The 22,787-nt window shown below is 36.2% G+C and overlaps 1 protein-coding gene across 4 annotated transcripts in view; it reads right to left on the minus strand.

Annotated features, from left to right (window-relative positions):
- Positions 1 to 22,787, minus strand: part of FIGN (fidgetin, microtubule severing factor) — a 99,229-nt gene that overhangs the window by 50,641 nt on the left and 25,801 nt on the right. The window contains exon 1 of one of the 4 annotated variants that reach the window (XM_088059113.1): positions 9,435 to 9,500. The exons of the other annotated variants lie outside the window; for them this stretch is intronic. The gene's annotated coding sequence lies outside the window, so the exon portion shown is untranslated. Of the gene's footprint in view, positions 1 to 9,434; positions 9,501 to 22,787 lie in introns of those variants that run through there. 4 annotated transcript variants of the gene reach the window in all.

Raw genomic sequence — 22,787 nt, forward strand, 5'->3', positions numbered from 1 at the left:
CTCAAACATTATTCTACTTTTTTCATGGTTTTTAAATGTTTTCCTGGATCTTGCAATCCTTCTGCTTACACACATAATTGAACAGTCTGCACTAGAATACATTTTGAGTCAGGTGATTGTTCATGAAGTATTGTGAAAACTTGTCCTAATAGAAAGTGCATACATGGGTATAGTATTCCTCTCAAAAAAAATCATTCTTTTTATAAATGTCTGCTCAGGCAAAGATCTAGAAATATAGTATGACAAATGCAAATATCTTTAGAGCCTTATAGATGGGCAAAGGGATTAAACAGGCCATGTATAACCCAGCACTTCTTAAAACAGAAAACTTATTTGAAAGAGAGAGGAATTTTGCAAACTAAAGACAGCAAAGGTTTCCATAAAAGACATAATAAAATTCTTTACTAAGAGGCTGGTATATTCTTGGGAGGGACAAAGAGGGGGGGAAAAAGTCATTCCCCTTGTTCCTGCTGCTTCCAAAAGTACTTGCAATCTCTTTTTCTCAGAAAATATTTAGGAGACAGAAACATTAAGACTTATTTCTCCTGCATGTTACATGAGAGCATTCAGTATTTTCTCTATTACAATGACAAATATCTTCATGGCAGTGAGAGGTTCCCTCACATCACTCTGCCATCCATGCATTACACCAGTCTATGGACCAAAGAGGTATTTTCTGATTTAATGATAAATCTGGTAGCCTAATGGATTTTAAATTAGACCCATCCACTCTCATGTCAGTACATAATCCTCAACCAGTGTCTGAGTCTGAAGATGCCCAGTGCTGAGCTACTTTCTCCAGCTACTTCATATGTAATTTCTGGAGACTATGACACTTATATGGTCCACATCAAATTCAGAGGTGCCTTTTCTTTAACAATTACTGCTATTTTCTAGTGGACTCATTTGTGATTTTAATTTGTCAAGATCAATGAAGCCACCATCCCCAAAGTTGCATGACAATGCAGAGCTGCAAAAGATGAGTTACGGATTTCTTTCATCTCATCAGCTTCACAGCATTAACTTCAAGGATCTTATATCTCTTACATCAGACATAGATACCTGCAGAAAGAAATCGAAGCCTAAAGTAACTTTCTTTAACAATCCTGTGCAACTTCAGTGATGTCAGCAGAATCAAGATGTAGGTAAATCAGTGCGTATTTTTTGGCAGCTTTCCCTTTTCTACTAATTAGAAAAATTAGACTCTAAATTTCACATTGAGCTAAAAGAAATTACCAATGTTGTCTTGGTCAAACGTTAAAGTAAATAGCACTTGCCACATTAATCATAACTGCAGTTTTTCAAGGTATCAATATCACATTCCCATTGGCTCATTTTCCCGTGCTTACTACAGTGAATGTATTTTGATGAGTGACATCTGCTTTGTTTGTGCCAAAGGAGAGAGTTTGGTTTCAACTGCTAAAGCAGCAGGCTGCCAAAGCAGTTGGACTCAGCTTCCCTAGAGAAGACTTCAAGTGCTTCTGGGAGGGTACTTGGGTACAGAGGAGAAGAGCAGGTGGGAGGAAATAGTAAGAAGACAACTGGTTTCAGACATTCTTCTCCAAGTGATGGGAAGAAGACAGCGGGGTACAGAGGTGGGTAAAAGTCAGACTTGGGCTCCTAAGGAAGAAAACGCAACTGAAGCCTTTGTTTTACTCTTTAATGGCTCATAGGGAGTACATTTTAAAAAGAATTATAGCCACAAGGCTCTTTGTAAGGAAACAAGGACTTTCTCAATGGGGAGGCAGGCTGTGCTTTAACAATGGTACTCTAATTTCTAACTACAGCCACTATATTATAAACAAGCACAGACTGCAAGATTTTTCTTGATATTTAATGCTAGCTAAAGTTGACACAATAGGTGAAATTCTATTAAAAATGTAAGCAATATATTTTGATGTGTAATAAATTCCCCTTAGAATAGTTTGAGAGGGATGTTTTTTTCAACACTGTAGATGTGCACACCATACTGTCAAACATCTGATCTGTCTACTCCTAGCTCTTCCGACCTCTTTGAGGCCAGCTCAGACTAAATCCAGGTGTTTCCAGCAAATGTCTTTCTGTGCTGCATGGGATTTGTGAGAAGTGGAAAGCCAGAGACACAGCAGCAGCACATGGGAAAGGAAGAAGCTCTGAGCAGCCACAGTCTGAGACCTGTTGTTTAAGAGGAGTTAAACGCAGTCCACTGAAGTCAATGGGAATTTTGCTACCAACATAGACAAGACTTTGATTGTCTCTAAAATTCTGTCAAATAAGCAAAACCAGTTGACTCCAAAGAGCTGCATCATTATGCTTCAGATGCAACGATCCTCAGAGGGGCTTGAAACAATTTCAGATTACAATTTCAGGTGGAAGTCCTACCAACTTTTTTTTCCCACTTAAAAGCAGGTTTCGTTACATAAAGTATTCTCTTCCATTTGAACATTGCATGAAAACCCGTATTTCCAACACACCACATAAGTTTTTTACAGCTCAATAGGTTACTAGGAATTGAACAGCCCACATCCTTGCAGTGACTTACATACCATGAATAAGGACATGTAAGAATAGACTAAAGCAGAAAAGAGTCAAGCAGTCAGAAAACTAGGAAATGCAAATATATTAAGTTGTCTTACTATTAGCAGATTGTTTCCAGAGGAATCACAAGCTACACAAATACAAAACAAAGTATAAATACTAATTGTTCTTATCTTTTGTCTGTACTCAACATGCCTGAGCTAACTATTTAAGCAAACAATAATAAGTGATCTTAAGTAAAATGACATGGTTTTTTTTTGGTCTTCCAAAATGCCACATGAATCTTGTACATAGTGGACCAGTCACAAGAAGCCACATCACATAAAATAGGAAGAATTAATTTTCTCTTCAGCTACTTGCACAGCCTATCTCAAAAGCAAAAATAACAACAAAGTCTATCTGAAGATAGCATATTTCTGAAGAAAAGCATATTTCTGTCTTTAAAGGAAGCACTCCTATAAGTCTCCTACTAAACTACATAAGTCGTCAGTAAAGCTAGTGCAATAGCAGCATGTCAAATCTAAGGACCCTGACTGCAGAGCCACCAGTCCTGCCTGTATGAACACTAAGGCATGCATATGTTGGTCTAGGGCAATATGCACCAGACTGGTCAGTAAAAAGAACAGTCTCACCATTCTTCCATTTTTAAGTCAAAGAGCTAACTAAATCCATATTGCTCAAAAAAAGTCCTCTGTAGTACATTTTTTTCCCTAAGTTCAGTAAGAAAAGTATTGTATCAAGTGGCAGTAGCTAGGTAGTCTTTATTGGGCTCATAAAAGATTATGATTTTGCCCTATTCTCTATATAAGTGAATTTCTTAAAATATCATTTTTAAAACGGCACTTCTTCTCATGATAGTGTTTCTTTAATATATTAACTTTCCCACATCCCATACTTTGATGGTTCGGCAATTTTCTAGCTCATTTTAAATCATTTTTTGACAAAACAATACCAACAGTTCAGTAAGTGTCCCACTGCATTTTGCAATTTACGTTTCTTTTTGAAATACCCTCTTACTGAATAGCTTTAGCAACTAATAAAATTCTTCAATTTCAAAGCCAAAAGAATCCCATTAAGCACTAAATTCCTGAGGAAGGGGGAAAGACTGTCAGGAGATACTGACTGTTGATGGTAGATTCTGGTTTTAACACTAATAAAGCTTTTTTAAAACAGTAATACTTTGCAATTAACAGGTTTCATGCATAGCCTACTGTATGGATTTTTGTACATTTGATGCTTTGGCATACAGATGTGTACACATACTTGTAGATACAGGTGTGTAAATATATTACTGTGGATATATATAAGTATATAGAGACACATATAGAGAGGCACATATATACATGCATATCAGCCACCGCTGTTAATTTTCTCTGTCTGGCCAAACAATAATGAACAAAAAATATAGTGTAAAGTCACCACGATGAAATTAAATATCTTCTTATGTGATTGATATGATGCAATAACTTGGCTGAGTAGAACTGTGGTGAAGGCGCATAAACCTTGTTAATATAAATTTTGTCTGTTAACAGTGAAGTGAACCACTAATAGGATCACTCCCAGTCTGTGATTTATGGTAACTTTGCATCAGTAATGGTATGATAACTAACTTTTATAAATTATGAACTCCTATTGCATTCTCACTTTGGAAAAAAATACACACCCTTACAAAGAGCACTAGGGACATAAGCAGAGCTTATTTTATCTTAAAAAGATCAAACTTTTTCAAAAATTCACCCCATTTAATTCCTAATATCTGTCCATCCATTGGAGACAACTTTTCCCACTTGAGATGGGAGCAATTTCAGTCTGCTTCAGTACAAAGCAGAATACCTTCGGTTAATATTTTCTTTAGTTGGCTGTGGTGCTTTTCTTCAACTTCCATTTGAGAGAAAAATTTAATGGTTGAGGACTGCACCTTCCACCAGACATAACTGGACTTTTGCAAGAAATAAGAACTGCATTTTAAAATCAAGTTCTATAAACCTTTCAAATAATATGCTTTGATTCTAGCATGCTTAAACTCTCTCTAGCCTTAACATTTAATAATAAATACATCTTATTTACAGTCTATATGAGATTATTTTCTTTAAATGTAGACTATTTATTTTTTTATTAAACACTTGTGTTAAAGAGCAAGGTCAGCTTCAGAATTGCTAGAAAATTACACTAGAATAAGCCACCTAAAAAATGACACCAAGAGAAGACCAAGATAGATATCAGATTTGAGAGAGGAAGGTAGGTATGTTTAAATTTCCTTCAGTTTCTTTCATTGGTAATATTTTGGTGAGTGAAAATAACAGCTACAGAGTATTTGTTAGTTCACTACCATTTATGACATGTTTTGGTTGTATGAACTACAGAAATACATGACCATGTATTTTCATAAACAATATATATGACAGAGTCTTAAGTTTAATTTATTTCATGAACAGAAATGTTTGTTCCTTTGCTCTAATCCCCATTATTCCAAAGACAACTATATTAATAATGTCAGTTTGGTTATTGTCCTGGTAAATCACAGCATTACAGAAGGGGTAAGTCTGTAAGGAGCCAGAGTAAGGTACCACAATATTTACGTTGCTCGTGGTAATTTATGTTACTTACAGTAACATAAATATTGTCATCATTTCTATTTCTTCTAGACAGAATAAAATACCTGGCTACTGAATAACAAAGATGTTTCCAATTTCCCTCGCCATTTGAAGCTATCAATGTAAAAGAGTAAAAATTCGAGAGCTAAAATAAATCTTGTGAAGAGTCTGCCTTAGTGGCACTCATTTTAGAACTGTCTGCCTTTGTACTTGGATTTATAAATGCTAATTATCAAGGTCATCACAGATTTGTGTGATATTTTAGGTTTTTTCTCTGCTTTTCTATTAACTTGAGAAATAGAAGTGTTCTTTCTAAAATTATTATTCTAAAATTCTAGGATATCTTAGAACTAAACTAGAGCTGCCTAGACACTCTTTTCAATAATTTCCCCTTTCTTAATTTTCAGAGGTTACAAGAATCAACTGCTGCAGCTACCGCATTGAGAGATTAAGGTGTTGTTCCCCACAACTAATATGTCCTTCCATTGCAACCTTTATTTTCCAAAGTATTACTATCTTCTTTGAAAACACCCACATTTGTTTTCCTATTCATTAAGGTATTTGCAGAAAAAGATAGGGTAATTCTCCTGAAAAAAATATCCCTGAAGTAATATGATTTAACAGATTTAATATAACTATAAAATCTAGCTGCAACCTAGACCTGGGCGTTCCTCATGCCCACATTTGACAATATAATTCTAGCTTGAGGACTCTAGAATCATCTAACTAAAGCAAATACCTTTGGGTAAAGCTAAGCCAGCAAAATTACTTTTGCTGCTACCACAGTGGGCTACCATTAGGGAAAGAGAGAAACTAATGAAAACTTTCCCCCACATGCCAAGACTGTCACTGACACAATGATAATTGGCTTACAAGAGGTGATAAGACTACAGACAAATGGTAATATCACGGCATTCAACTTTGCGCTGTCCTCCCTTGTGTCTTTAAGATGTCCCTCCAAACATATCTGCAGGAGTGGTGAGGCGGTCTCATTTTTGAGAAAGATACAGAATAAAGTGGAGATCTCATGTGCATGTCAGGTGATCAGGTGATTAAGTCTCACTGCATACACTGTCATACAGTGAGTGGAAGATAAGTAAAACACCCCTCCAAAAATAAACAGAGCAAATATGGTGCCCATCCAACTCTGACTTCCAAAAATAACAAATAAGCAAGTGAAATTCTACATCTGTAGGACAAAGGTGCCACCGAAACAGAAAGGTAGTCAGGTGCTTCAGATATCAACTGACTCTGAGCACAGGATACACATATCAGCTTTTAATAAAGTCATTTGAAGGTGGATGTGAAATTATTCCAGAATTTGAAGAATGCTGTTCTCTACACACATGTGATATAGCAAAACACATGACAGCTGTTCCAATTGAAACCAGGGAGAAGGGGATTTAGAATTTTCTTGGACTGAAAAAAAACAACCAGGGCATCTTAGTAGACATTATTGAAGGCAGAAGCCAACAGACTTTTAACATTAGAAAGAAATTCAAAATATTTCTAGAAATGTTACAAGCAGCATAGACCAGTATAGGAATTACAAGCTGAAATTTAACAAAAGCACATCTTGGAATTGTACCTGCTTTGACAACTATCATGTGGAAGTACAAATGTTAACATACAGGGGAAAAAGGCAAACATTACATAATTTTGCAGACAATCAGCAAAAACCCCCAGAGCATGTATGGTAGGAACAAAGAAATAAGTGATACTAGTACAACAGCAGATAAAAATTATTCAAAGTAGTAGTAAACACCTTCATAAAAGAGTATTTTTGGCCCTATCTTCAATCAGACAACTTTGATGATATAAAAGATATAAAGATTTTTATTTGGGTGATAAATATATATTTTGAACAGCAGTGGGGTGAAAAGCAAGAGAGCATGGCCAGAAAATTCTGAGCAAGAACCTGTACTTTCAAAGGCTAAAGCTAAGCAAATGTGTTATGTTCTAGACAGCAGAAACAACAAATCTAGGCAAGAAGTTAACTGGAGGAGTTGATTTCATGGTGAGGCTGTCACTGACCAGCTCTGTAAGACACACAATGGGTATTACGATGCTAAGGAATGAGCTCTGGAATGAGGAACACACATAAAGAACTGGTGATTTACAGCTGACCAAACTGTTTCTAATGAAAATCTTTGACAACACAATCAGTGTTACATCTCTTTGCTAGTATTTTCAACAGAAACTCTTTATATTTTCTATGGGGGTCTGAGTGATAATATTTCTGGCATAATGACCCTACAATGGTATTCTCTAAACACAGAAGCAATAAAGCTAAAAAGTACCTACTAAATAAGTCTTTACAACTTTTTAGTATTGAAAGGAACCCAGAACTAACTAAAATGGGTCTTAAGCTATTTCTGTCTTTTGCTAAAAACGCTCAGCAAACTTTCCTTCCTTCCTTCCCAGGTAGATATTTTCTCTTTTTTTCTGTTCCAGCAGTGGAAGCTAAGCAAGCTAAGGTCAAAGCTCAAAAAGCTTCAGTAGTTGTAGACACTCTCTAGAATACTCAACAAAATTTAATTGCTAAAGCTTTTGTTCAGAATGAAACAAACTTAGAGGAGTGCCTACTCCCCACATCACCAAGGAGTCAATGTTCAGTGCAACACTGGGTATTTCAGGATGTACATTTATTATATGTGAAAACTATTCAGGGGCTGAAAAAGTATCTCAGATAAGGGCTGGAAATACCCTGAACTGGCCTAAAATGAAAGGTCGGAATTGGAATCTTCCCAGTTATCCCATATGCCAAAAACTACAATGAATAAGTCAACACAGGCAGTATAAAATATTGACACTACAGCTCTAAGTAGGATAGATTTGTTTATGCTGCTTGGAAAAAAATACACTTCTTTTAGATTAATATTCTCATTCTGCTGAGGCAGCATCTCCTAATAAAATGACATCTAAGCTTGTGATAGTGTATTTGCAGTATTTTCACTAGATAAAGCACTGCTGACTGTAATATCCAATAAAGGACAACTCACTAAGCAAAAGTATAAGTTCTAAGTAATCAAGCAATTTAAAAGTTTTATTCTCAAACTAATGGATTTAATGACAACAATAATGCAGATACTGGAAAGGGCACCTAGTTAGATTTCAATCCATGTTACAACACAGCAGTATCACTACTTTCTTTAATCAATGCAGGTAACTGGTGGCAATTTTTAAAGTGCTACCAGAAAACACATATAAAATGAAATTAATAGATAACAATAACTAACAACATTATTAATATTGCAATTTATTTAATGGCAGGTTAATATTACAATCTATTTAACTGGAGAGGGTTCCTTCCCATTGCCACTATATATAATGGTGTCTGTGTCTTCATAGTGGGAAACATTAGCTGCAAGCCTTAAAGAATGCAAGTGAAAACCCTGGAATTGCTGGGTATTGTAATGTGGGAGGAATAGGACACCCTATTTCAGTTTCAGAAAGGAAAAAGGTAAGAGGCATAAAATTTACCTCTTTTCTTAATGAGACCTAAGGCAAATGACAATAATGCAATTTTTAGACAACTGAACATCAAAACACAATGCAGTAAAAGAAAAGGGTCTTTCTGGTTTTCCTTAATATTGGATTTAACTTCTCAAGTCTAAGTAAAAGCACAAAACATCTCAAACTCTAACAGGATTAAGCAATAGAATTTATTATTAGCTTGGTTCTTTATAATTTGAAATTGTGTTGAATGCTAACTTTTTTATTTAGCAGAACTGTTACAGAACCTCAGAAAGAAATGGCATTGTGGACCAAATGTCCAAGTTTCTAAACTGAAGAACCAGCACTATAAAAGCTCTTCTACTTGAAGAGAGAACTGTCAGATAAGGTAATTTTTGAAAGCAACTGATCAGTGATAAACTCATTTTCGAGACTGCTGTGCTCTCTTCATCCATAGTCAAGGATGTGGCATTGGACTCTCCTCTGTCAGAAGAGCAACACTCCTAAAATCATAATTTACACTCATTCAGAATCAAAATGCAGGGTTTATTACTCAAGAGCCTGGCAGCTGAACAGCAATATGCGGATCTACCCTGTGAACAGTATGTACTGTAGGCAGAATTGTTAGAATGAAGGAAGACTAAAGATAAAGCCAAGACTCCTGGTGAGATCTATTAGATGCTTATTAGCGCAAGAGATTTCAAAAGCTACATGACAGAAGGGATAAAACAGCTGAAAATAATCTCATATAGTGTACAGTCAAGGAAGAGACACAGAAATACCAGTGCTATGTGTGAATATAAGCTAAACACTTATAAAAGCAGTTCAACAGAACAACTGATGTAAAAAGAAGACAAAAGTACTGACCTACTTCACAGCTCTTCGTGTTCCGACTACCTCATACAAGCTTTAAGGCTAACAGTTCATCTTCATCCTCATTCATTCAAAATCATCATCCAACTTTCCCTTTCTCTTCATCTGCCAAGAAACCTGCAAGGCGATTATTAATGTAATGCAATGTGGAAAAGCAGTTGAATGAAACAGTGTCACTGCATTCCAAGTATGGTGGAAATTTCTTCCAAGAATCTCTACCGAGTCACCTTTGATATTTATAGTAGATTTGCAGCTCCTTCCCCCCAGTTAGCAAACTTCTGTGCATATCTACTGAAGAAGAAAGAAAGGGAAAAAAGTGCTTTTGCCTCAGGATAAATGAAAAGCTATTTCAGTTATGGTTGTTCTTGACAGTGTCTGGTGTGATAGGAACTTCCTAAAGACCAAGTCCCCGGCAAGATACACAGGGAGAGTGACCTTTGAGCATAACTATAGTTTTGTTAGGATGTTAATTAAAATCCATATTGATCCACAGAGGGAAGTATACAATAGAAAATTGGGATATACTATGTCTGGTGCTGTAAAGTCATTCATAAGAGTACTCAGGCTCCACATGAAACACAGTGGTATCACTGATACAATAAAAGGCCCAAAAACTAAGTAAGTTTCATGGCCATGAGAGTATTATGGTCACTTGAAAGACAAGATGAGGAACTATTATTCTATTCTAACTTAACAGCATAAAGCAGAGAGTAGATAAAAAAATGGGACATGTACTACTTGTTTATAAAGACTTTAAGGGAGAAGCAACTTAAGCAAATCTTTTCACAGAATATTCAATAAAAGCAATATGCCAACACCTCTGTCTAAAACTTCCTGCACAAAATTATCAGAATCAGATATATTTTCCTTATGTTGTTTTTTCTCTTTTTTCTTTTTTTCATAATATATCACCACAAATATTGATATATTTCAATTATACACTATGAACAATTTTAGTCTCTGCTGGAGATTAAACAGTAAGTACCTTTTCAAAAACAAAGCACAAACACCCCCCCCATATTTAAATGAGAGGAGAGCAAATTTCTGTGTCACAGGGATTCAGAATTTCATTTGAATGTAAAGATTTTTCTCATTTTAGCTTCCTAATTTTTAAGTAACTACAAGTTAACTATACATATAATGCACAGAATTTACTGTGGAAAAGAATTTACTGCTGGAAAAGACAGGTTTCAGAGTAATTTTGTTAGAGGACGGTCTTATATAACCATGACTATATACAGTAAAGAATCAAAACATATGGTAGAAACTGCAAGGTCCAAATTGTTAATCCAACAAATGGATGACCAGAAAATGCAGCATGTATTTACAGTGTTGATTAGGGCAAGAGAATTGAGAACATCCCAAAACACATGGAGCCCAACAATGCAATATACCCAACCAATATTTATTGCTGCCTCTCTAGAAGCAATTTCCATTTTGATGTGTTCTCTCACACATGATGCTCTGAAACAGTTAAATAACATGAAAAATACAGGTTCAAGACTATATCTGTCACAGATGAAAATACAGCATTTATGCAGCATTACATAATAAAGCCACTGGTTTAGAGACCCAAGGTCCTCTCAGGACTGCCACAAATCTACATATTGTCATACGTGAGAGATTTTTACATTTGCTTATGCAAATTAAAAAGAAACCACATTAATAACCAAAACAAAAAAAAAAAACAACATAGTTATTGAGTCTAAAGGGCTGAAGAAATTTCACAGTGACATTTGGTTGTGGCAAAGGTCACCTATTAGTTCACAAAAAACTGCCTGGAAAGCCACCTATCTTAGCCAATGTTTTATAGAGAAATCAAGGACCGTATTAAAAACCCATCTGATTCCTGGGAGAAGGGGGTAGAGGGGGTGGCAATAGTGAGGGTAGATACGCGTTTGTTCTGAACTTCAAAGACAGCAGAATTGTGAGGAAAGAAGAAAATTATGGCAGTTCTTTGCATGCTTATTTTAGAAACCAGGAATGAATTAACTGCATCAAACTGTTTCTCTAACCAGCATATCTAGCTAAATTTCTACTATGCTAATGCAAGTGAAATTATTAACACTTATTTTTGCCAAATAAAATATAAATTTTGTGAAGATAATCAATGCTAAGCATGGAGCTCCATAAATTTACGGAACCCAACAAATTTAGGGAAGAAATCATATGGCATGCTATCTGCAGCAACAGATGACTGGACTGATGATCCTAGAGGTCTCTTCCACTCTTGCTTTCCCAAACTACAACATTGAAATTAAATACCAACTTTCGCTAGTAGCTTAATCAAGTTTTGGACATGCGTATTCAGAATTGAAACATGAATGCATCCTCTCAGTACATGATCCAGACTATAAGATGATTATTTCTGCTCAAGTCCTGCACACCACCATAGCTATCCCTCTCTCTAATGCTTTAATCTAATGGCACAATTAGTACAGCTAAGGATTAGACATTATATTCAGAATTTTACAAGAGTTTTCCTACCCCTAAGTATCAGAGAATGCAAAAAATACATCACCCTTGAATGTCTTAGCAGGTAAGCATTAAGTATTTTCTACCATATATAAAAATTACCATGCAGAGATACTGCTACAAAAAGCTGTATCTAACCCAACATTTTGATACATCTAAATAAACGTGTGGACATATAACACAGGAAAGTATAAATATACACATAGCTATTCACATCTGTATGTATTGCCAAGTGATTTTGGAATAGAACATTTGACACACACACAAAAAAAGAAAAAAAAAGAAGCAAATGCTTCATAATTTACTAGAAGCATGCACTTTTTTAGAATGCTTTGCCAGGTCCTGATTTAACCTACCTGACAGATATCCCTATAGAACTAGAAACTGTAGACTAATTTTTAAGGTACTGAAAGTGAAATAAACAAGAAAAAAAAATTACAAGATGGCATCAAATCTCAGGTCTTCCAGCTCTTAATAGTGAACTCTAATCCATTAAAAAGCTACAAAAGTCTTATTTTGGGATATTATCTTCAGTTTTTGACCACCTTATTCATGGAAATCACTCAACGGCCCCATCCCATGAGGAAAATAATATATTCAATCTAAGAAAACCACCTGTGCTTTTTAATAGTCTTGCCTGATAAAGAATAGGTCTTGTAAAAGACGAAATATATAAATGGAAAACCATTCAACATTTGAGAAAGGCGACTAAATTCACTAGCCCAGTGTTAATTTTTACTTCCTATGTTTGTTTTTTGAGAGGTTTTTTTTTAAAAGGCCATTCGTGAAATATTAGAGATGCCTGTCTTATATTAATGTTGTGTCCTCTGACATCCACTCAGTGAAAGATAAAAAGATGGCATTAAGTTTTAGCAGTGAAGTGAAATGTTGCATGGTACAAGGTGACCCAGTCTCATTTAACAGATTACCAAAATATAATCAAATAAAACCTATGATCTTTACACTGGCAAAAACAGTGCAGCAAGAGGACAAATGTGATTTTAAAAACTTAAAAGACCAATTGAAATGAATCATGTATATTTTTACAATGTAAGTGAGTCTCTGCAGCTATCCAGTCCTTGTAAGAGCATCCATATTGAGGGCAAATTTTAGTACAGACAGGCTCAGTTTTCCCTACAATTTTTTCCTGCCACTATATCTAACTCAAAGCAAATATCCCAAACTCAATTAAACTGTTTGATTACACTAAAAATAGTCCTTGTTCTTCATCTTATTCTCAGTATCTACTGACAGATAACTCATAGTTCATAGGGAATGTATTGTCTAACTGCGTGAATCCACAGCTGGGGAGAAAAATGGGAAAAGAAAACTCATACCAGTCTGATTTGTGTAAATTCAGTTATACCACAATAAACTGTCGTGGGTTAAAATTACCAATTTTACCAATTACCAATAGAAAACACAAGGAAGCACAGATTTTGTGAAACAGATTTAGACTTAATTAATAGAATTCTTCTCACACAGCTTGCTTTTGATTACTACCATGATTTCCATACACCTTTCTGTAATGTGTTTTCTGATAGCTACTGACAAACTTGAGATATTTTCATGATGGACTTTGGCTGTAATCCACTATGGCAATTCCTCCTTCCCTAAACTCTCACATTTAGTCCTTCAAATCCATTCACTGAGAGCTGCCTCACCTGCCACTCTGATTGCAATGCCTCCCAGACCCTCATCAGCTCACCTCATCTATCCACTGTCACACAAACTTGGGCTCGATTTGTTGAAATGGAGGAAACTTCTAGGGTCAAATGATGTAATTTGGGGCTGAAATTAAGTGAAGCTTGTGGGTTTGGATAGAATGTTAGGTGAAATTCTGTAAAACAAATCCTGAAAAATAAACCAAAACAAAATTATGAATTCATGCCTGTATTTTTCAGGGAACAACTCCTTTCAAAATAATTTTGAAGAGTTTTAAATTAATCACAGGAAACCTTAAGAAGAATAAACAAGATTAAATGAAAATTTTATATTTTTTTTAGATTAATTTTTAAAATTAATCTGAAATATCCTTTTGCAAAGAAGATAAAGCAGAAGATAGGAAGAGTTGGTGAGGGGAGAGGTGACTAAAGCTGCAGTTTTAACACCCACAACCATCCACAATTTCAAAAATGTGCTATTAATACATTGGGAGATCTCTGCCCAGATGCATGCCACTAAACACAGGGCTTAGGAGCCTGAAAGAAATATCCAAACATGTGAAAGTGAAAAACCCCCTCTGTATAATAAAACAGCAATAAAAATCCCTTACCAATTACTCTACTGTGTTCTCAAAATAGGAACAGTGTCTCTTATGCCCTAATTTTACCATTTCCTTTGCCCCATGTTAAAACGCCAGTGTAATTATCCTTTATAAAGGTTGACTGAGGTCCCTGTGCAAATCTGTTCAGGGTGATAATTTAGCTGGCTTTTTTATTTGTGGAATTTAGGCAAGAATGTTTCGAGTTCTTTGTCAAAATAACTGCTTTATCTGCTATAGTATTTTTTTAATTGTTAAAAAAATACCATTTTCTAATAAAGTGGGGGACATAAGGTTAAATACTCCAATTACCAACTTGCAAGACGAGTGAAGCATAAAAGTTGTGCAAAGTGATTCCTAATTTTGATGTACTTGGAGTCAATTTTTAATACTTAATAATACCTGGAAATGTAAGCCACAGCAGCATATCAGGGAATCGTCTACTAAGTGCTACTGAAAATGTTTTGTTTGCTGTTTGTAATTAATAAATTCATTACTTCACATTATAATGACTGTTGAAGTGCCAGACTACAGCTGACACAAAAACTACCATTTTAAGAAGACAGATTTTAAGTAACTTGACGAAAAGAAGATTTGCAGTGCTGAAAACTTAACTGCTTTTTCCTAATTACATAACACCTTACAAGAAAACCTAAAAAACCAAAAAAAAACCCATAAACCAAACCCAAAACAAACCACCAAAACTCCCCCCTCTAAACAATGCCTCCTCAAGTACCCTACACCAGAGACGTTGAAACGGAATTATTAACATTAACTCCATGTAGGGGGGAAATTTCACTTTCAAAAAGTTGAAGCTTCTTTATCTACTTATTTAAGCCCTACTGAAGTATGGTTTTCCTGAATGAGGCTTTTATTGTATAAGCAACACAAAGATTGCCTAGAAAGTCATCCTGCAAATGATGAAAAGTAACTGAAATGATACAAAAACAACTTGAACTCGTGATGGTTTCCTCCAGTCATAGTTCTCTCTCCAAAAGTGATTGACAGCAGAGGAACAACTCCTACTAACATAACACAACTGCACTTGGCGCCTCTCTGTCTCTCGACATCAACCACAACCACCGCCATGAGACAGAAAAGGCCAGAGCAGGTGAGAGAGAGAGGGCAATGCAAAGGTGACCCTCAGGAGATACAGACAACCACAGTGTCCCGCAAACACTCTCCCTGTCAAGCACCCCATGAGCAGGACCACAGGATCTTTCAGACAAAGGACAAGCATAGCAAAACCCTTGCCTGCATTCCTCAGTCCTTCCTCGTGGTCACAAAATATTGCCAGGATACAGAAGCTCGCTCTTTCCACCATACCAGTCGCACATTTGAGCCTTTCAAAAAAAAAAAACCCAAAAAACTCCGACTAAACAAAAAAACCACCACACTTTTTTCTTTCCCCTTAAAGTCTACCATTCTCTTATCTCTGTCTTAAATATAGTATTTTCTTCTGGCAGAACGTTTTTTGAGGTACCATAAGTAAGACTGTTTCCACTGAGTGATTCCATCAAGACTGTGTCTTGGAAGGCTCTACTTTAATAATTTTTTCCTTTTAAAAACTTTCTAATTGAGTACTCACAGCAGTATATGCATTCCTATGAAAAAGTCTACATGAATTTATTGGAAATTACAATTTTAAGACATTTCCAATCTATAAAATTTGACAGTGGAAAAATATTACTTCTCTAAAAGTTGACAGTGATTAAAAAAACTACAGAAGGATTATCCTCCCTATTAAATGTGATAGCTTGAACCATTTCTATAGAATCCTTTCTTATTTTATTCCTATTAGATTCATTAGCATATTTCCAGCTAATAGCTAACAACTGTCCACTGAATTAAAAAAAGGCTCTCCCTAAACCTGCTTCAATGGCTAGATATTAGGGCAATCAGTTAAAATTCTCCTGTTTCTCATCCAATGGCTTTACACACCACAAACAGTTACATCTCTTTGGAAACTAAACACCCGGCTGAGCATTACAGCCTGTCCTGCAGAACCTGCAGCGGTGTGGGTGCATCCTGTTCTTGCCTCAAAGTCTGAAGCCCCTGCAGAGTTCCACACTTGGGGCATTTCACACTCTGCCATCCACTACTGACCTATGCCAAGAGACAGACAGGAAGGTCTTCAATCTAAGCTTGCATGGCTTTTGTTACAGTCATGTTTGCAAACGTACATTTTTATTTCAGACATATCTTCCAACCTCACTGAGCTCCTGCAGATCCGTGCTTGATGCACGCACTGTTTAGGTACCTGCAATGGCCAGTGTGCCTCAACTGCCCAACGTTTCAGTGAGCAGCCTACTAGGCTGCAGTGATATGCAAGAACTCAGGTAACTTATTTAGACCCAGTTTATCTCTCTCCAGGGCAATAAATTAGTTTGGGGTTCTTCTATTGTTTTGTATTCTTTTAATGGAAGGCAAAATATTTTTCCACACGAACAACTACATTGTAGTACTGTGTGGTCACTTACTAATTTGTAAACCATTATTTAACATCAGCCATTTTTTCAAAATATCATAGAAAGGCCTTCCTTGATACACAGTGCCAGTCAATGCTCTGTCTTAATGAGAAGGACTTGGTATAGTTATGTTACTTTTTTCCTTTTATTTTAATTTCTGTGAATACTGTCACAACACATAAGTTACTTAATGTTCTTCTAAGTGTTGGTAAATGCTATATAAAGTTTATATGGCAAGCCTGTAATTCTTAATGCATTGGATGTTCTACTTTAGCAGTTGTTCATCTGGTATGATTTCTTAATGGACTCCTTAAAAGAACTAGATCAGAATTAATTGCATTCCATGATTATACACATGAAAAGGATTGGTTTGAACTTTCACCCTTGACATACACCAAGGTGAAAGAAAAGATGCAGGTTACTGCTTAATAGTTTTACTTAGATAAATGGTGACATTTCTTAATAGAACCAAACAATTCTATGTTTTGTTCAGCCAACTCTTTCTTCTTTTATTAAACTGTGTCAAGTAGGTAGCAGAATCGAGATGGACTCATGTCACTCAATGGAAATACGTCAGCATTCAGCACCTCACTTTGCATGGAATAGTTTTCTACATTGAAAAATTCAATGCAATTGTTAAAGAGCTTCCAAATATTTATTTAGATTGAGTGTCAACCTTTATCATAATGATCTTTTTTTTAACTCCCAGTTAGTAACCTTTCACCTCCTCAGAGCAGGCTGAAATGTCATGTAGTTGGCCTGTCCAGGGCAGAGTTTTCCAGAACATAAAAAAACCAAACCCCACACTGCTGCTGTTCATTTAGTTCTGTTTGCATGCAGCTGGGGGACTCTCTACAGAGCATTTTCACACATACATTCCTACCAAAGTGCTCACTATGAACAATTTTAAACCAGTGGCTAGTTTTTTAAATATCTGAGAGTAAAGAATCAGCATAGTTAAAAATAGAGAACCTGAGCTCAATTTTTTAAGATTCTTGTCATGTATTCACAGGAGGGCAGTTTTGAACTTGTCAAACTAAGTCTTGGAACAAGAGACTTGGAAAACAATGGGTTCCTCTTATCATGACACTCATTTTTGCAGTCTAAGTTTTTCAGCTGTAATGATCTGGAGTTCTGTGGACAGATTTTCAACAGATTCTACCAGAGAATATGAACATGCTTAAGTCTAGATTCAGTGTGAAAAAAAGCTGCTGCTGCTGTGTCATCAATCTTCTACTGTCTGAACAGAAAACAATTTCAAATAGGCTAATAAATCCTTTCTGTTTTTCCCCACTACCTTTTCAAAGTTTAACCCTTTTACAAGATCACCTTGTAATCTCATCTGACTACCACCAGAGTCACTGTCTGCTAGATCTGTACTGCTCAAGCAGCTTTCCTCAGCCTCTATTTTAGCACTTGAGAAAGAGGACAAGACTTTTGGAAATGTGTGTACAAATGCCTGAATTTGAATGACTGACATTTTTATATTGCTTCATGTGTATCAGCTGTATTATGAAAAGAACAGTTTCATAGGAAAGTCCAACTACAGCACAGCCTGAGGCATAATTTCTATAGTTTAATCAATGAATCACTTACTTAGCATCACACATTTCCCTTTTCCTTGCTCAGTATGCCAAAATTGTTCATCTCTCCAGAATCATTCAGCTAAACTTATTTCATCATAGTAGGAATATTAAAAAATAGCTAGGCTTGCTGTGTCTATTTATCAGAACCTGAAATACTGTGAATGTTGAAATTTCAATTTATTGCTGTGCCAGTCCTGTTTCAAGAGTAAAACTGAAAGGCATATGGTTAACAAAACAACCTGTAACTGCTTTGAATGCTATCTCAGAGCCTGTGAACATACATCAGTGGTTTTATTCCCATCTAGGAGGGGCATTTATCCTTAACAGCAACAGATCATTCGCAAATTCTAAAAAAAAAACCCAAAAAAACCCAAAAACAAAACAAAACAAAAAAAACCAAAAAAAAACCATAAAGGAAGTTGGATTTCTCATTTATTATTTAAAATGTGCTCTCCACAACTGACAAATTAAAGGAGAGCTTTATGAGCATCCAGAGAGAAAGGAAGAGGAGCTCAGCAGCAACTGTGCCAGCCCCATATGGCACCATGTGCAATATGGTCCTGAGCTGCCCATGCAGTGCTCCATTTGTAGAGATGGACACACACCAATTCCTGCAGCCCAGGACACAGGATGGAATGAAATCCATCCCAGCTCCCTGCAAAACCTGAATGTAGCACCCAGAGCCAGCAGTCTGTGCCCAAGAGAGTACTGGAGCAGGAGGCTGCGAGGGAGCCCATGAGCTGCTCTCAAGGAAATTTTGGCTTGCCTAGAGCAGTGGGGGATTCACCTGCAGTCAGGCACAAGGAAGAGCATACTGGCCCCTTTCATGGCTTGGGTGAGCTGCCACAGCTATGGTTTCCAAAGAAGGTTGCAAAAAAAAAACCAAAAAACCAAAACAAACAAACAAACAAAAAAACCAACAAAAAACCCCAATCAAACTGTTCCTCCTGACTTCACCTCTACTGAATTTAACTGCATCCTCTTAACACGTGCTCTTACAGAGAAGTGGGGCACCCAATACAGAGACCTGACTCTCAGCTACGGATCTCGTGTGTTATAACTATACAGAATATAGTTCAATACAAAGTTTGCATCCAAAAACAGTAAGAAAAAAGCAAAGTAAAACATCTGATCCACACCAACACCAAAACTGAAGTGAATTCACAGCAAAAACGCATGTGACTGTCAGCAACCTTCACTGGAAATATGAGAGCTATGAATTTTTCTATTGTATCTTAAGTAATCATTGTAGTATTCAATAAAAACAAGAATTGGAAGCTTATTTGAAAGTGGTGCGCTGAAGGATGAACAGCTAAGCTAGAATCAAGTATCCCAGACTCAAAACATAGCTTTGACATGGAAATCTTCTGCTCACTTAGAAAATTAGCTCGAAACATATTTCCTTAACTTTGCTGAAAAAGGCTCTTCCAGTTAAACACATAGATCTGCTTACTGTTTTAGAGCTAAGCACATGCATGCTTATCGGTGCGATCGAGGCTTTAATCCTTCCTCTGGTGGGTTCAGTAATAAAGTGGGGATAACTACGCTTACCTACTTTGTAGGGTGTTGTCAAAATTAATGCTCACAGAGCCGTCAGTAGGTGAAAATCATTATAGCTCCTATCCTGCAATTGCTAATGCATGGGCTGCCTGCTGCACACACACTGAGCCTGGCAAAAGCTAATTGAGTCCTCTGAAGGTGCAGCAGTTTGTTCAGGCCCCATCAATAAACTGTTAAGAGTTTAAAAAACAAAACAAAACACCACCATACTAAATGTGAACACAGCACAATTTTCGAATGATCCTGCAGACCAGAGCCTCTGGGGCTAAGCATGGCACAGGAAAAGCTCTTATAACAGAATACAATATTGGGAGGTATATATGTGTATATATATATATAGATACAGATGTATGTACAGGGATATAAAAATACAGCTATTAAGCCAGCTATTCGGTATTACTCTGTGGACACACTCCCAGGCAAACACAAGCCAAAGCACAGACAGCACCTGAGCTACAATAAATCAATGACTGTATGCAAACAAATGAAAATATAGACACAGAACTGATGCACATTACTACCTTCCCTGAACTTAATTCTGATCTGGAAGACAAGTCTGGAAAAAAAACTCTACTTGATTAATTTTGTTCATTTGGTTCATTTTGAAGAATGTAAATGAAATTAAGGAAAGATCTGAGCCGAACCAGTTTGTTTATCAATATATCCTACCAAACCAATTTAACTGATGTCAAATTCAAATAATTCACCTGACATCACACTGGAGAAGCCAACCACGAACACCTCACAAATTATTATTTTGATCCAATTGTTAGACCCGAATTACAGCAAAAACTGCACTTTCTACAGCTGTTAAAGCAGTGACCCTGGCAGAGCATGCTTTTGTGCTGAACTTTTTTTATCACCAAGCCTATTAATCAGGTGGCAGTTCAAACTGATGCGCTTTATATAGTTGACCCTGGCCAGTGCTTTAATTACTTGGTATTAAATGGTAATTAAGACTTTTCCCATTCAGGTTGAATCCAAAAACATTTAGTGTAAAATCCAGTAATTTAATAAAGAGTTGTGCTCTTTACTGTGCTTCAGCCCGGACACTAAGGATGCAGCAATTTACTATTGACAAGCACTAAAGGAGCAGGTCATTTCACAAGTATAGTGTGGACAAAGGTGAACCGGGCAACTGATGAAATCTGTGGCCAAGGCGAAATAGCAATCTCTGAGCCAAATGGTAATAAAGTTACTGAAATGAAGCAGTGTAGCTTCTGAAGTGAACTGTCATAAGGAGGATACAGGCTTCAGGACAGCTTGGCCAAAGTAATTAAAACTTTATTCCCTGAGAGCCAATCAAAGTGGCTAGCCCTACATCTGATTTTACATAAAGCAAAAATAGGCGTGTAAGTTGGCAACAAACACCAGCAGTTGTAGCTAGCACTCTAAGAAACAGCACCCACCTCACCGGAAGTATCTGAAAAATTTGCAGTAAGTGAGGCAAAATCAGAATCATGCTTTTAATGTTCTTTCCTGTATTATCGAATTCTATCTCTAGATTTTCTATGACATGTAAAAACCAAGTAGAAATGCAGACAAATATCACTGTCCAAAATTCCCAGCTAAATCAAAGACAATTACTTCCCTCAATAGCTATTAAAGGCAGATAGTTTAATCATTGGAGAAGCAATCTAGTGCATAGGAGTCCAGAGATGTAGGCTTAACTCACGGCTCTGCTACTGACCTGCTATATGACCTTGGGCAAGTCTCTTCACATTTCAGCGCCTCTTTGTGTCCCTATTAACCTTTGTGCGTCTCAGCTATTTAGAATGTAACCCCTCTGACGCAGAACAGTCTCTCACTACATGTTTTTACAATACCAGCACAACAAGGTCACCATCTTGGTTGAGACCTCTAAGTGCTACAGTAATCCAAATAAATAAGAACAATATATTCAATTATTCAGAATCCCACTTAGATTTATTCAATTTTCCCATAACATCTGGATAGCTGAGACATCACCACAGATTAAAATGTGCATCCTACATCCTTTTAATTTTAATGTCTCACCTGCTGTTTGTGTAATTGAAATTTGTATTGATTTTCATAAAGCAAAGAACACCTAACTCACTGCCTAAAACACAAACAATGGAATGAGCCATTGGTATCCAAGTTATTCAGAACACATAGGAAATAAATCATTTGTCTGAAAGGAGAAACAAGAAGGTCCACCCAGTAAGAAGTTTGACTCAGCAAAGCACTTAAGCATGTCCTTAAGTTTAAGTGCGAGTAGTCCCACTGAAGCTCTTAAGGTAAGCTTAAATAAGAAATTGGAATTTTCAGAGTTCAAGGAATGTTCTGTAAAAAATGTGAAACAATTATTATACAATCATGAATATAGGTATGTTAATATAAGTATAATTGTGAAACTTCAGTATGAAGAGATCTCCAAAAAAACTAAGAAAAATATGCCTTCCTTTAAGAACTGGAGATTAAACAATAGATGTTTACTAACCATACTTTCCAAAAAGCATACACCACACCTTCATATGCAACTCAATGAGTATTTCAAATAAATGCATTTTATTTCTCTACTTAACCTGTACTTTGAAAGCATTTAGATGCAGGAAAAATTTAGCATACCAGCCATAACTTGCTTTCTTGAAAAATATTTTTCAATCATGGTACATTTTTTCACAAATTGTCGGTATTTTTAAAAAAAATTCAACATGAGCTAAATGGGGTAAAATATAGGCTACAAGCAGAACCCAGAAATAAAATTAAAGAAGATGATAAACTAGGAACTGTACACTAAGGATGTTATCTAATTTATTTACCTAGAAGCTTGAAGACAACAAACAACAAATATCATAAGATTTGGCAACTTAGGCAAGCTTGTAAAATGGAATGCACGTTAACAGAAATTATTATTCTTTTCTTGATTCAGATATAGATAACTTGAGTATGCTCACCTTCATTTCATGCTGTTTAATTCTGACTCTTTGGAAACAAAAGCTAACGAAATATGAAAACATTAAACACTCACAAC

This window comes from Pseudopodoces humilis, chromosome 8 (assembly GCF_049639895.1).
Source record: "Pseudopodoces humilis isolate 2021_Gansu_Grassland_sample_001 chromosome 8, ASM4963989v1, whole genome shotgun sequence".
Lineage (NCBI taxonomy): Eukaryota > Metazoa > Chordata > Aves > Passeriformes > Paridae > Pseudopodoces > Pseudopodoces humilis.